Source organism: Diadema antillarum, unplaced genomic scaffold (assembly GCF_040938485.1).
Source record: "Diadema antillarum isolate AM-2024a unplaced genomic scaffold, OU_Dant_1.0 seq00001950_RagTag, whole genome shotgun sequence".
In the NCBI taxonomy this organism is placed as follows: Eukaryota; Metazoa; Echinodermata; class Echinoidea; order Diadematoida; family Diadematidae; genus Diadema; species Diadema antillarum.
In genome coordinates, this window is record NW_027272610.1 from 66,574 (window position 1) to 82,635 (window position 16,062).

General features: G+C 36.6%; 1 long non-coding RNA gene across 1 annotated transcript; it reads right to left on the reverse strand.

Moving 5' to 3' along the window:
* Positions 1 to 882: 882 nt before the first annotated feature.
* On the reverse strand, positions 883 to 7,672 carry LOC139713342 (uncharacterized). Its single transcript, XR_011709633.1, has 3 exons — positions 7,376 to 7,672; positions 2,819 to 3,075; positions 883 to 1,247 (listed from the first exon to the last, which is right to left on the reverse strand). It is a non-coding gene; the product is annotated as an uncharacterized lncRNA (long non-coding RNA).
* Between the last annotated feature and the right edge of the window lie 8,390 nt (positions 7,673 to 16,062).

Here is a 16,062-nt window from a genome sequence, read left to right on the forward strand (position 1 = left end):
AAAACGATCTGCGCAGCTGATCGAAAAACGAAGGGACGAATCTCACACAGCGGGCATGAATAGGTCACATGTGGATGAAACGACACCGATGATTTCAATAGTCGTTTGGGTTTTCAATATTCTGCAGAAGACATTTTGTGCATCACTTGGTAAGATTGACCAGACTCGTTCTCCTAACTACATCCAACTAAATTACAGAGACCCTTGAATATAGATTTCATTCAGCCGTTTTCCCTTAATGGACATCACTTATATCAAACAAAATGACTATTTATAGTCTTTCACTCAGTTCAGTTTCGGTTGGGTTTAATCTTATTCCTTTATCAACGTTTGCGCAGGCGCGCGCGCGCGCGCGCGCGCACACACACACACACACACACATAACATATATATATATATATATATATATATATATATATAGGCCATACACACACACACACATAACATATATATATATATATATATATATATATATATATATATATATATAGGCCATAATGTTCAGCCCGGGGGGAGGAGCACCCCAACATTCTCGTCAATCAAACTAAGAGCAGGAACGACCAACATTGTGAGCAACAGACGGAGCCACCGGCAGGATGACGGCCTGGCAAATTCCCAGCCGGCGCAGCTAACCGATCCGCAGAAAGTTCTCAGAAAAACTACTACAGAACATGCAGAGTAATCTTTTCCTTGAATAAATAATATAAACATATAAAAAAGTCACACCTTATTCTACACGTTATCTTTTATCTAAATATACATGTCAAGACTTTTACAGTAGTTTTCTCCCTGACTTACCTTTTGTGCATTATTACCATACAGAAGGGGATTTTCAAAGGACAAAATAATTTTATAATCAACCTTATTCCCAATTCCGTTGTCTTCATAGGGCAGATATCATCCCAATGATGTACTCACCCGTAATTTTTCTTGCTTCTTTCAAAATCATTGTAATTTTACAGTGTTCCCTTTCTTAAAAGTGCGATACCAACTACACAACAAAACACTAGCACACCAATAAATATTCTCCACCAAAGAATATAGAACAAAATACATGATATATGAAATTATACTTGATTTCATAAACATTACTTTACAGATCACGCCGTCATTCCACTCCATCATACGTCGTGTTTATTCCTATATATAGAACTTATGTCGATCCAAACGTGTTCTCTCCACTGTATGTCACGTACAGAAAACCATCCTCATGTTTGTGATCCTCGTATATAGTACCCATGGTAGCACTGTCAAGGAATAACACATACAAACACAAATATCTTTACATTGAATGAAACTGAATCTATACTGTCCACAAATACAAATGTGGAAATGTGCCTTCCATTAGCGTCGAATACAATTAGAGATACACACTAAGGACATTCAGTGTTATTGTGCAAAGAACAACCTGTATACTCTCTAAAAAAAGAAGAATGGAAATCTTCGCTCTTGAAGGAGTGAATAACAAAAAAGAGTGAGTTTAAAGTGGAATTCGAGTGAACTTTGAGAGAAAATGTTCATTTTCACTCATTACTCCAAAACTACTGAATATAAACATTTTCACTCTAAACTCACTCTTTTCTGTTATTTACTCCTTCAAGAGCGACAAATTTCACTCTTTTTTTTTCTTAGAGAGTATGCATAACATATACAGGCCAAATTCAAAGCCTTGGACTGTTGGAAATGTTTCGTATTTTTTACATAACATGCTGTGGGAGCGATGTGGCATAGTGCATTATTATGATTCCCGACTTCCAATCGGAGGACCCGAGTTCGATTCCCGCCCAGTGCTTACGTCCTTGGACAAGATGTTTTTGCCAACAATGTCCCTCTCGACCCAGGTGTATAAATCGGTACCTGTCAACGCTAGGGTAAGGTTATAAATATGGTAGGGCCCTCTGGTAAAACAGTGTCAACACTGAAGAGACTATACAGTGGGTAAAGATGCTATGTGATGATTATTATATTATATTATGTTATATTATGTAATGAAATTACAATGCAAGGGACATCTGAAAACAAAAATAAATGATATTTGCAGAATCATCATAAATCATAATTGTGATATCCATAATATATCTTGCCCGTAACTTCACTTGATAATTGAAATACATTCCATAATCATAATAATTTATCATCATGAAAGATTCAACACTCAGAAAATAAGAAAACAATCCTTTTATCAACATCTTCTTCAACTTCTGCATTAACTCCTCTTTCATCTTCAACGTCTTTATACAAGGTTAAATTCAAAGCCTTGGAAACGTTACGTAATTTTTACAACAGTGTAAATCAGATTCAAAATAAAAACGATGAAATATACGGTTGTTCAGTTTATGTCATTCACATCAGCTGAGGTTTTTAATTTGTTGCATTCCATTTATTAGTATTTAATTTCCAACAAGAATGCATCAGAATATAACATTTTGAATATACGCAGTTATAAGAAATCAATGCAGATCGTTTCATACAATAAAAGAAAATATTGTGCAAAGAGCATGATTTATTATCTCTCTATTATATATTGTTAGTAAGATAAATGTGAAGAGAGAAGAACAACTTCTTTTAAGGGGCACATGGTCAAGAATGCGTGTAGAGAAAATTAATTTGAAAGATATTAGGCGGTAAAGAGATAATGCATGGATTGTCTTCCAAATTAAATCCGTACAATGCACAGTGCACGTATTCATTTTTTAAATCTGTTTTATTCTCTTTAATTCCTTTGTTAATAAATATTGTACACTCCTGGGGGTCGACAAAAATGATTCGTAGTTTTAAAAAAAGGGAAGAAAATCATGCTCTGTGAAAGATGGCTTACCTTGGAGCTGGGAGTACTCGGTTAAGAAACAAAAAGAGATCTTTTTCTGGAGGAAGTTCTATCCTTTTTCTGATGATATACATGAATTGCACAACGGTGAGATCAGCTGGAACCAAGAATTGCGTCTTGTCGATATCTGGAATAGTAGTCTTGGGTGCTTTCTTGACCATCACAGGTATTCTATCCGAATACTTCGATCGTAGCTCCGAAGCCTCCATAGCTCGAGCGATGCACTGAATCTGAATAATTGTGTGACCCTGCATCACAAAATCAACAAAAAGTCGTAAAAAATGAATTTTTAGTTAGGAGCAGATTCTGAAATCTAATCTGTAAGATGATGTATAACTCAATTCAAATGGACTCCCCTAACCTATCCAAATACTGGAAAAACACACTATAGAAAAGCTTGAACTGAGAAAAGGGGCTCTGAAGTACAGGGTCTATCCAAACTCTAAATCTTTGCCAAGCCGTGCTAGCTGTACGATGAAAGGGACAAAACACACAAGATGTAAACCACCAGAGCAACAACAATGAAGAGATTATTAGATTGAATTGAAATTGAGCATATTAAAAAAAAAAAAATTAAGACATTCTGTCCATAACTAGTGCCAACTTTCAAAGCAGTAGCATTATCCTTTCAAAAGTTATTAGACTTGAAAGTGAAGAGTCGCAAAGGATTTCAAGAAATGAAAAGGGGCCTGTTGCGACACGGATTGTCGCCCCTACACGGATTGTCGCCTCCTGCTCGGGGCGACAATCCGTGACGGGCGCTGGCGGCACGGATTGTCGCCCCCTACACGGATTGTCGCCTGGCGACAATCCGTGACGCTTGTGCAGTTCCCAGTTTTTGACCTCGAAGGCGACAATCCGTGTTGGCAAAAAAATTGTTGCGACACGGATTGTCGCCCCGTCACAGATTGTCGCCCCGGGCTCGGGGTGGTTCCTCCGGTGTTAAGCTTTGGTGGGATGGGTATGACTGGTAAGTTATGCGTATGTGTGTGTGTGTGTGTGGGTGGGTGTGTGTGCGTGCGTGCGTGTGTGGGTGTGTATTGTGAGCTGCATGATATGTGATGTGTATGATTTGTTGTGTGTGTGTGTCTGTGTGTGTGTGTGTGTAAATGTGTGTATGTGTGTGTGTTTGGAGTATAATAATACTATAATTATGTAGAAACTGTGCATGTGTGGTGGTCATAGTGGTAGTGGTTTGTTTGTGTGTATACGTGTGCCTGTATGCTTACGTGTGTATGTGGAATATAGCGGCGCTACTGTGGCAATACAAACGCCTTCAGAGTGTATGAGCACGTGTTTAAAAAATTCACACCAGCGTTGATCTAAAAAAAGTATGGGTGTGTGAACCAATATCGGCGGTGAGGCAGGCTAGGCGAGAGAGAGACCGAGAGAAAATACATACGAGGGAGGTACCCTCCCCAAATGTTATTTGTCTTTGTTCATTTTTCACTGCAGTCATTTTCCTCCATCAGTCTTATAAACTAGAAAGTCCATACCAACATTCTTTGTCCCAGAATAGGTTTGGCATGCTTTATGCATGAGCGAATAATTTCCACACGCCGTAAAAAAAATTGTCAATCGTTAGTTGATTTTAGCACAAACGAACTGCCATTGCACACCGCTAATACATACGTAATACAAACAAACACCAACAAACACTCAAACAAATCCTCATAATGCAAATAAACCAACTCAACACTTTTTCCTTGATATTCATTGATTTCATTCAAATCATTCATAAATCGACTCATTCTGGGTGTAACATGAAAAAAAAAAAGTTACAAATGGCAATTCGAAACAGAAACAAATCAATTTGTCAATTTATACCACAAATAATCTCACTTCAACATAGATAACTCGATTATAGACCAACCCTACTAACAATTTCTTCACGAGAAATTTTTGACATGTAGGGCCCTACCAAACCTATATTCCTTGAATATATTGGTTTGGATCATGTAACACCTTCTTACTTACAAGGGCATATACATAAAAAAACACAAATACATTACACGAATCTAGAATGAAATCAGTCATAAAAAAACCCGACCACCCCCTCCCCTCCCCATCCGAAACAAATCTAGGGCCTACATCTATCCTAAATATTAAATCCTACCAACATCTGTCATACCATTTATAACTATCCTTCTTCAAATCCAATCCCCAACCCACCAACCCCTGATTAAACAAAACCTAAATCATCCCACACCCACATTCACCAACCCAAATACATACACACACACACACACACACACACACACACACGAAGGTTCCGTTATTCCGAAGTTTCGTTTTTTCCGAGGCTTCATTTTAATATCCGAAACACACAATTCCCTATACCTAGAGGTTCGTTGATCCAAAAATGAAATTCGGAATAACGAACCTTCGGAATAATGAGCTTTCGGACAAATGAGCCTTCGGACGAATGAGCCTTCAGAGTAACAAACTTTTGCAATAACGAAATGTAACCCCCTTCCCACATACCGACGCACACCCGAACCGATACCACATTCCTTCCTGATGAAACGATTTCCCAATGTTGATAAATAAGACATAATGAACCGTTTGCAGAAAAGCAGCATCTGCCCGCACGGAAGCTCCACTCCGAATTCATAATTATACAAATCTGCCAAACAAACTCATCAAATTCAAAGCTGCTGATAAAATCAATATCAACGTTTATGCCAGCAACAGCTTACTAGGTATCCCTCCCCACGCGCAGCTAAAAAACACATACGCAAAAAACTGACATAATAAACACATTCTTCCATCACAAACACACACACACACACACACACACACACACGCACAAACGGACACTAAATTATCATGTGCACGCGCACATACACACTTCCTTGAAACCTCACCATGACTTTTTACATGGCATGTTTGCATGGATGTAGCCATGTAAGTTATGTGTAAGTATTTCAATGATTATGTCCAGAACGATATTACCCAGCAAAATGTGCTTCGAGGGCGGGCGACAATCCATGTAGGGGGCGACAATCCGTGCCGCCAACGCCCGTCACGGATTGTCGCCCCGAGCAGGAGGCGACAATCCGTGTCGCAACAGGGCCTGTGAGACGCACCTGATCATTCTACTCTCCCCCAAAAAGGGTTGTAGAAAAACTGCTGAAAACACACCTTCCCATTCATGTAATGATTTCAACCTAAAGAATAATGTAGAAAAAGGAGAGCTCTTTCTGAAAATATGAAAAACTCAAGATTGACTTGGTTGACCCATTTCACCTTTTTTGAGTCCTCATGTAAGATCATAGGGTGCGACTTTTTGTTTGTTTTGTGATGCACGGTCACATATAATGCGCAGAACATACCAAATTAAGTTTGTTACATAAATACAAATCCATGCAGACACAATCATCATACAACAGTGCATTCACCGCTCAGGATCAGCTTCAGAGGCAATTACTTTTCTATTGTTATTTTTTCCTCCTTTTAGACTATGACTTTGTAGTACCCAAAACTACGACCACGGAGTATATTTGATGCGTTTTGGACATAGGCTCTACTCTAAGAAGGATTTTTTTAAAAACTTCTATCTATCATGCATTCAAAACCTGCTCATTGTAGGCCAATGAAGCAATTATAAGTCGGAATAAAAAGGAATGTTATAGTATTTGAAAGGAAAAGAGAAAGCGTAGTATAGACACAAACGTATGCGACACTACGAGGTCACAATAATCTGAACTGCCGACCTGTTTCGACAGCCCTTTATGACTTACGTATTTTTCAGTTGGGCCTATTCATCGAAGCAAGAATTAACCCGATTTCACGTTTTGCTATTCTACCATACCTCTCTCTTTCTCTCCCTCCCCCTCCCTCTTTCTCTCTCTCTCTCTCTCTCTCTCTCTCACTCTCTCTCTCTCCTTCTCTTTCTGTACTTCATAATCCACACCATGCCCGTGACGAGAAGCTATTATTCTATGTAAGCCAGCGTGATCGGTCTGACCAGCAGTTGTTGTTTTTTTTTTTTTCAAGTTAAAATAAGAAATAACTTGAATGTAAACACTTGAACAAGCAACATTGGATCATGGACTACAAATTCAGACGTTGCGGTCTAGGATATTTATTAGTTAAAGGTATTCATCCTGGAAAGGTTGCCCTATAGAACATTTGAACTTCCCACAACGTAGCTCTTTCTAACACACTTAGCTTAAAAATAGAATGATATAGGCCGACAGGAATCATTTGAAGAGTTTGTTCGCAAAACCCGATAAGTCCATATTTGCCAAATGGAGATACTTGCGATTAAAGGTCAAGAAAAATAAGGAGAATAATAAGAAAATTTTTGCTTCTTTTGACCATAACTTCAAAAATGTACCTTTATATGGAGATTGTAGTGACCAATATCATTTAAAAGGTATTATTTTGTACTTTATGACAGAGATCGTACTTCAAAATCTTCAAAAATGGACTTACCGGTTATTGCAAACAAACTTTTCATTTACATCATTATAATTGTCTCTCTCCCACTCTGTCACTATGTTTCTGTCTCGCTTCTAATAGGTTCTTCCTGCAAAGTCTTACCTTCGGGATTTTCTTTCTTGAAGTTCCACCTTATTGCTATAGTTCTGGACATGGGTTGTCGAATGCCGTTTCGCTCAATTCAGTCGCGAGTAGTTGGTGATTAGTCGACTTGTTGAGCCATAATTTTCGAAGCTGAATTCAGGTAATAATCGTCATTTGCTGTGCACTTTGACAGTAACCGGACCAAGTGGCCTCCCTTTCTGAACCCCAAATTCTCTCTCCTTCGTCAGGCTGTTTCGTCAATGTTTCCTTCCAATTACGATACGTGTCTTTCTCCATCAAAACTCAACATTCTTGTGATCAGTGCTGAAACAGACGCAAGTCCTAGGCCCAGGGGCTCCCCGCTCCATGCACACTCACCGTTGAAAACGAGGTGTATTGATAATGATTGTTTGGAATAGAGGGCGCACTTTTTTAGACTTGTTTGCGGAATATTGAATTTTGGGACATACGACAGCGGGGGGCTGCATGATCTCTCTCAATTTTTAACATCAAAATCAACGACAAAAGGCAAGGTTTACTGATCTGATTCACTGTTCTTTGAGGCATCTTTCTGTTGGACAAAAACCATGAAGTAGGACAATGTTGCATGTGGGGTGGTGTTCCTTCTATTTCTAGCCAAAATATCTTGCAGCATTATAAAGATATTATTCAAAATTTTATAAATGTAATGGTATTCCTGATATTAGGCCCTATATGGATTTCTGCATTCTTGCAAACAACTTTGGATACGGGTATTATGACATTTTTTCACAATAATTTACCTACACACAAACATAATTTGATAACGATTTAACGTTAATTCGTGACTGGCATGACTGGAGTATAGGTAGTATAAATTATAGCAAAATTATTGACGGAAATAAGGTTGAGGGGAAAATAAAACTAACGGGATAGTGTTGTGCGACAATGTCAACCATCACTTCAGCTTTTTAGTGTATCATAATTATAAAGTTATGTGTATACATAGGCCCTACAACAGAAATCACTTTCGTGAGAACATATAACTTCAATTTCCACAAGTTTCATTTTTAGTTGGGTTTTGTCTGTGTTTGTAACCCTGACTTTGAAAACAAAACAGCATAACACTACAACGTGAATGTTCTAAATCGAAAACGTGGCTCTTGTCTTCCTGTAATCAAAGGAATAGGGTGATTCTTACATTAAATAATACGGACTGAAGTTTCACTTTAAAGGTCCTTTTACCTTTGGGAGCAGTGATTCAAAAATTAATGTCCAAGATATCACTTTTGGTGCATATGTGTATGTCAGTTGTATCACAAAACATTCTACCGTAATTAAAGTTTTGGCAATACAGCCTGAAATACAAGGATATCACTATTTTCCTCATTAAACCGTAACTGTAGATGGTTTAGTCTGGAAACATTTTTATCATATCTATTGTTCACATTTTGTTTATTCAACAATACTTAAAGGGAACGCAAACCCAAAGAGCAATGTGAATTGAGTGAATGCATAACATTAGCAGAACACATCAGTGAAAGTTTGAGGAAAATCGGGCAATCGATTCAAAAGTTATGAATTTTTAAAGTTTTGGTGTTGGAACTGCTGGGTAAGGAGACTACTGGAGGTTATGATGTATGAGTGGACTACAATATAGAGAAAATATAAAGGAATTCAATAAAAATTCATTTTCATGAAAATTACACATTCCATCAACTTGATACTTACATATGTTAGGGGTAGCACTTATTCCCCCTGCTTTCTGAAAGCAAGTACTCTTTCATTTTGCTAGAAAAGTGAATTTGTGTGAAATTCCTTTTATATTTTCTTTACATTTTTGTCCACTTATACGTCATAACCTCTAGTAGTCTCCTCATCCAGCGGTTCCGACATCAAAACTTTAAAATTCTTAACTTTTGCATCGATTGTCCGATTTTCCTCAAACTTTCACTGATGTTTCACTAATTTTAACGCTTTTACTCAATCCACATTGCTCTTTGGGTTTGTGTTCCCTTTAACATCGATTATATTCGTTCAAATTTTTACATTGGTTGTTTCTATCCCTAACTCTCATTTTAGAACTACATGTATTTTGAAGCACTAATGCTGGGTTTTTGTTTCATCTGCAAATGGTTAAATATGCCTTTAACTGGTCGGATACAGACTAGCTTTTTGTCGGCATTAATCTGACACGAATGGTCTCGATGTTTCAAATTGCTCGACAGAGAAATGGGAAAAAATATCAAAGAAAAAGAAAATACGAAAAAGCAATTAGTTCTACATTTTCAAGGACATTGCAAGTGTATCATGTTACTTCAGTTACTTCGTAATCCAAAATATTATAGTGTCCAAGCTCTTCAGTCTCTATTATTATCATATTGCTTGTTTGTTTGTTTGTTTGTTTTTTGGGTGCTGCTTTGTTTGTCTATTCATGTTTTGCGAAAAGCAATCAAAGACGAATAAGTCAACAACAACAACAACAACAACAACAACAACAACACACACACACACACACATACACACACAAAGAAAAAAATATATATGTACATATACGTACTTGATAACCTCACACACAATTAGGCACCATCAAGTTCACAAGTAACATATTCACATTGAACAATATTCCTTCATGGTCAATAATATATTCTTTTATTGTAAAGGATATCGTTTTTACACAACTTATTTTATACATTTTACAGTTACCTGCAATCTCATCTATACATGTACAGTAAACACTTTTGCAGGAATAGAGTATGTAAAGCCATAATTCATGAGAATTATGCAGATTTATTATGCATACCGTATTGTTGATCCTTATACATGCACACCGTTGAATATACATGTACAAGTATATTGGGAATTGCAGAAGTTCATGCATTCAATACATTCTATTTGTACTACCCCTTCAATAGAGTTCAATGAGAAGGGATACCCAAAGGTATGCCAACCAAAACAAGATACTCAAATGGTACATGATATAAGAAATGCTATATACAATTTTATCCAAAAAAGCAAAGCAAAAAAAAAAAATGTGAATAACTTGCACATTTTTCAAATAAACATTCATACAAGAAATAACATTTACAACACAACAAAATAATACTTTTTTTTCTTTTGGTTTAAATAAACTTTTAAGTAAGGAATGTGAGAAGGCTTCTTATTGTCTTTATTGTGAAATGAGGATTGCAAAGCATAATGTGTTATTTCCATTGTCATATGCTTATACACAACAGCAGAAGAATCTGTGTAGAGAGGCACCAGCCACTGTTACAAACTAGTCAGTCATATTCCAAGTTATGATTTGATATAAATATGGATGATATATTATAATAGTACCCATGTACTTTGGCAGTAATTCCACACGGTTAAAAAACAAAACAAAAACAAAAACAAAAAAACAAATCGATAGATAACATCAAAAATAAACCTTAACACCTATCACGTTTAGGCCAGCATTCATTAAATATGTCAAATCAGATATAAACTGGCACTTTTCCTATTGAACGATCAAACAGATCACACAGTATTATCCAAACAGAATTTGAAGTAATGTTATATTAATGTCATAAATTAAAACTTCATTTTTTCCCATTTTTTTTCCCCAAGGGGTTATGCATTTCATACTCTTTATGTGAGCAGTCATATCGTACTAACGCCACGGCATCCTAAACACATCTTTCATGCTATAATCATTCTTGAAACAACTAAGATTCAAAAATTGATACCAATCAGCACGAGGGAACACAATATGACGAGTATTTGTTAACAAGATTACAGCCCTTATTTGTACATCAGTACTCCATGTCACATTCACGTTGAATTGTATATTGTTTGCTTGTGCATAGTAATGGAATACAGTATCATCATCAAATGCATTTAATCGGGGGGGGGGGGGGATATCAAATTGGATATTATTACAGTTAAATTACGCAGACTGAATCTTCCTTGAACATTACAATATTGTTCAATGTTTTCAGTCTACCCTCTCTCCAATTTCTATGGATCAACATTTACTTTGCATACATATGCATTTTGTACTTATGATGTTCTTCCACAAGTTCAATCACACTTTCCCTCTTGCACTGTGGCCCATTTGTTGAATTAACTCAAAATCAATCAGTGTGCGTCAAAATGAACCCTTTAAAGGACAAGTTCACCTTCATAAACATAAGGACTGAGAGAATGTAGCAATATTAGTAGAACACATCATTGAAAGTTTGAGGAAAATCAGACAATCCGTTCAAAAGTTATGAATTTTTTAAGTTTGTGTGTAGTAACCGCTGGATGAGAAGACTACTGCAGTGTATGAATAACTTAGATGTCACATGCGTACAACAATATAAAGAAAATATAAAGAGAATTTCACAAAATTCCATCTTTTGAAGAAAGTACACATTCCCCTGACTCATTACCGACAAATGTTATGGGTAATATTATTCCCCCTGCCTTTAGAAAGAGGGAAGTCAAGAGCTCTTTTATTATGCGAAAAAAGTGAAAATATGTTGAATTTTCTTTTGCATTTTCTTTATACTGTTGTACGCACATGACTCACCAGCTGTAGTAGTCTCCTCATCCAGCGGTTCCAACACAAAAATTTTAAAAATTCATAACTTTTGCATCGATTGTCCAATTTTCCTCAAAGTTACACTGATGTGTTCTACTAATATTGTTGCATTCTCTCAATCCTTATGTCTATGAAGGTGAACTTGTCCTTTAAGTTTGTTCCTCCCATTGCAAGCAAAATTTGATACCCTAGGAAATAAACTTACACTGAAGAACATATCTGAAAATGTTGATTTTTCTTTGACTCAGTCCCGCACAGAAGTAAGGCACATACATTGTTCTGCAGCTGACAGCACTTTCAACAAAGTTGTAAGCTACATATTGATTGTTCAGGTATTTGTAATGAACATTAACAAATAAGACAAAATATATAACAAATGGCACTTGCTCAAACAAAAACAAATAAGTAATATATTCCTCATGATACAGTGTACACCTGCTAAAATGCAGTACGTACTGTTAAAAAAAAAAGTATACATGCATAATTTAGCATGACATGTCAGCATCATAAACAAACATGCCCACATACTCTATCAGCATTCTATAACAATGAGAAACCAAACAAATACGCAGTTGTACAAAAGTGAATGTCTTGCAGTCAACAACCAAAAAAGAAGAAAAAAAAATGATGATGTACCCAAGTGAACATCAGCCTTAATTGAATGTAGCATGAGCACCTCTGTGGAGCAGAAATATTCAATGGCAAAATAAACATAAACATAATTTCATTACTAGTATCATATTGTGAATGTGGATGATAGAAAAATTATTTTGGGAGTTATTTGAAATTGTTGGAACTGTTTATGACCTTTTGCTTTGCAGCCAATGACTTCCATTCTGACATGAAGTTGGTTGCCCCTACACTATGAATTGTGCATGTATGCATGCAGGGAATTATATCATACACTGGACAGCAACATCCTACTGACTACATAGCATTATAATTATTGAAACAACATTTAGTGATTCTTTTTTAAACAGATTTGTGGTATGATTATCCATGCACTCCAGTTTTCAAACATCAAATGCCTATTAAGTACTGCATTTAAATTGAGACATGCATCATAAGTTCAATCCAATCAGACTTTATTGTATCTAGCTTCAATATAATGAATTCGATTTTCCCATATAGTGTACATGTAGTTCCTCACTGGAAGCCAAGTACTGCACACAAGAACCATAAAGAAACCTTGCTTAGCAAGAGTCGATGGAAATCATTTGCCATGACTAATAGATAAATTGCTTTACCATCACAATTCAAGAGGAGTGGTTGTTTGAATAGACGGTCATGTCAATCAAACATGTACATTTTAGGTGGCTCATATATGGATAGCTATTACACATGCATCACTGTCATTCACATGCCTCTGTTTGCACGTCTATGATCAAGATACAATGCATTTTATGAAGATAACTACACAAAGTCTTGTGACTTTTTATGGAAAAGAGTTCATGATAAAGAACAATGATGTATTGTCAGCACAGTTTGGAACTTTAAATGTTTACTTGTTGGTGCCATTTACCAAAACATTATTTTCAGTCTCTTGAAACGAAAAGTGATGACTACACTGTACACATTGTGTAGCTTGATCACTTTAAGCATTACCATGTATGTCTGGTTGCCTGTGTGTAAAGTGTTTGCAACAGAAGCCTTTTTAAATGACACTGGCACCGTTCCAAAATGTGATGTTTCGGTCTGCGAGTACATACAATGTGTGTATCATATTTGCACTTCCCGATTTTTTCAGTCCCTACAAACAAATCCTAGATATATTATGTGCATGCACATGAGATACTTACTACATTGTATGTATATGTGTATGTACCTATGTGTACACAAGACATCATTTCCATACACCAGTGATGTACATTTGTACAATGTATGCATGTTTATGTACGATCAAAAGTATACACATACAATATTATGTACGTATAATTTTATGAACTATAGTACAAGTACGTATGTTGAAATGTCATTTATAATTTGCTTGTTACAAACTTTATCCTCCCGGCTGCCTAAAAGAGCTACAAAAGTTTGATTATATCCTTCCAGAAAGAAATATTGATAAATATGTTGTATAAAGGCATCACACTCATGGGCTCTCATTGTTATCAGTCAATTACAATTTGCCATTAAATTTAGCCATGTATCACACAAATACACTAAATTAATAACCCTAATATTGTACAATACACAAATACAGTGACACACAACACAATGCCAGCAGGAGTGATACAATAAGATTTAAAAATTGTGTTTTTTTTTTCTTCCTCCTTATCTATGGTATGTATGAGTTTATTTCATTCTGTGACTACTAAGGTCTACAATGCCAGATAGTTGTAAGATAGACTGATACATGTTGACAATATTCCTCAAGAAGTCACACACAAAAATGTAACATTCACGCACCTGGAATGGTATTTCAGTTGTTCCAAAAAAAATGAAAAATAAAATAGCAAGAAAAAGTGACCTTCATAATCTTCGAATAAAAACGAAACAAAAACATACTGAATTTTCTTTGAGTCTTCTTTTTGTTGTTGTTGTTGTTACTAAAAGTTGGACCTTCTACTTGTATTGTTAATCTACAGTGCACATCACCAGATATGTTCTAAACAGGGCAATGTGCCACTGAAAGGCCAGATTCTTGATATAGAAAAGCAGAGAAACAAATTCCGAGAATGCTTTTGTCGAGCAATCAAGGTGATGCGCTGCACACCTGATAGTTGGAAAATGGTTCATGTATGTCTTTTTCTCTTTATCTCTTTTGTTTGTTATTCTTGATCACTCACATATGGTTGAAAAAAAAAAGTGTTGCATCAGAAACAAACCAAAGTTGTGACAGGTTTCTGCATGAGCTTTCATGTCCAGCGACAATGAGCTGAACACCTGCCCTCTCTGTACCTCTCGCCCATGACATTGTGTGATTTCAGATGACATAATATTCTTTTCTTTTTCATCAGGTTCTTGATATCACTTATAAATAAACATATCTGTGAAGGAAGGTTTACTTGGCTATAGGATTGACATTGCAGAATTCATTATTTATTATGATCAAGCACAGCTGCTATGGATAGATCCATTAATAGTGTATTTTAAATCACTTTGCTAAATTGCACAGATCAAAGTTGGATTTGTTGTGGGCATGCTAAACATACCTCACAATGTCAGAAAACATGACTTAGATAGTAGTATTCATTAAATTACCCGGTTCCCATTCCATATGGCAAAATGAACATCTTAATACCTTACGTCCTGGAGAATATTTTTGGCAATGTGGCTTCGACCAGGGAACTATTCTCTCACATTGCACCCACACCAGACACCTTTAACTCTGAAAACTGTACACTAATATACAAAAGCAACAGAAGAAAATATGTGACCCGCTACATCAAAATGATCCTAAAGTCGGGCAAGGTCGATTATTTGAAAATTGCATGACACAATCCCTAATCTTTCTGCTTTAAATTGATATATAACACATCTTATAAAAATAATCGGCTGCGGAGATATCGATGTTTAAAAGAGAGCATGTCGAGACGTCTGGGAAATCACTGTTTCGAGAAAAGTGCCCTAAAAGTTTTCCTTGCGATGCAATCACGATCAAGGGACACGCAAGTCAGTATTCACCTCCGGACAATAGAAGGTAAGCCCTAGCAACCCCCGAAATGCTCATTCAAACACAGTGTCGGCGGTCTCCTCACCGACCAATCAGTGACCAGGATGCCAGGAGAAGCGGCTGGGCATAGCGCACCCCGCCAGCACGCACCAGTCGACTGGGGAGTGTGCGAGCTTCACGCTTCGGTTAGCGGCAAGCAGCAAACTGACCAATGAGATCACTCTGGTCGTTGTTAGGGGCGGAGCCTATCTGTGGTGCTCAATCCAAATGTTCGAACCAGTTTCTGCTTCGTTGAAACGCCAAAAAACATGGCCCAGAAAAACGCTATTTTTTGGTCTTTCCTTTCATCATTTTGCTTCAAAATTTCGACAGATGATAGTTGACATGTCAGACTCTAATAATATGTCAAATTCAGAAAATCGTAAGTTTTGACCGATTTTGATGCTCTGACTTCAAACTCGATTTTCACGGCTTTGACCGTGCGCGACTTTAGGACCATTTTGTTGTAGCGGGTCACATATCTTTACCCTTTTATACACGAGA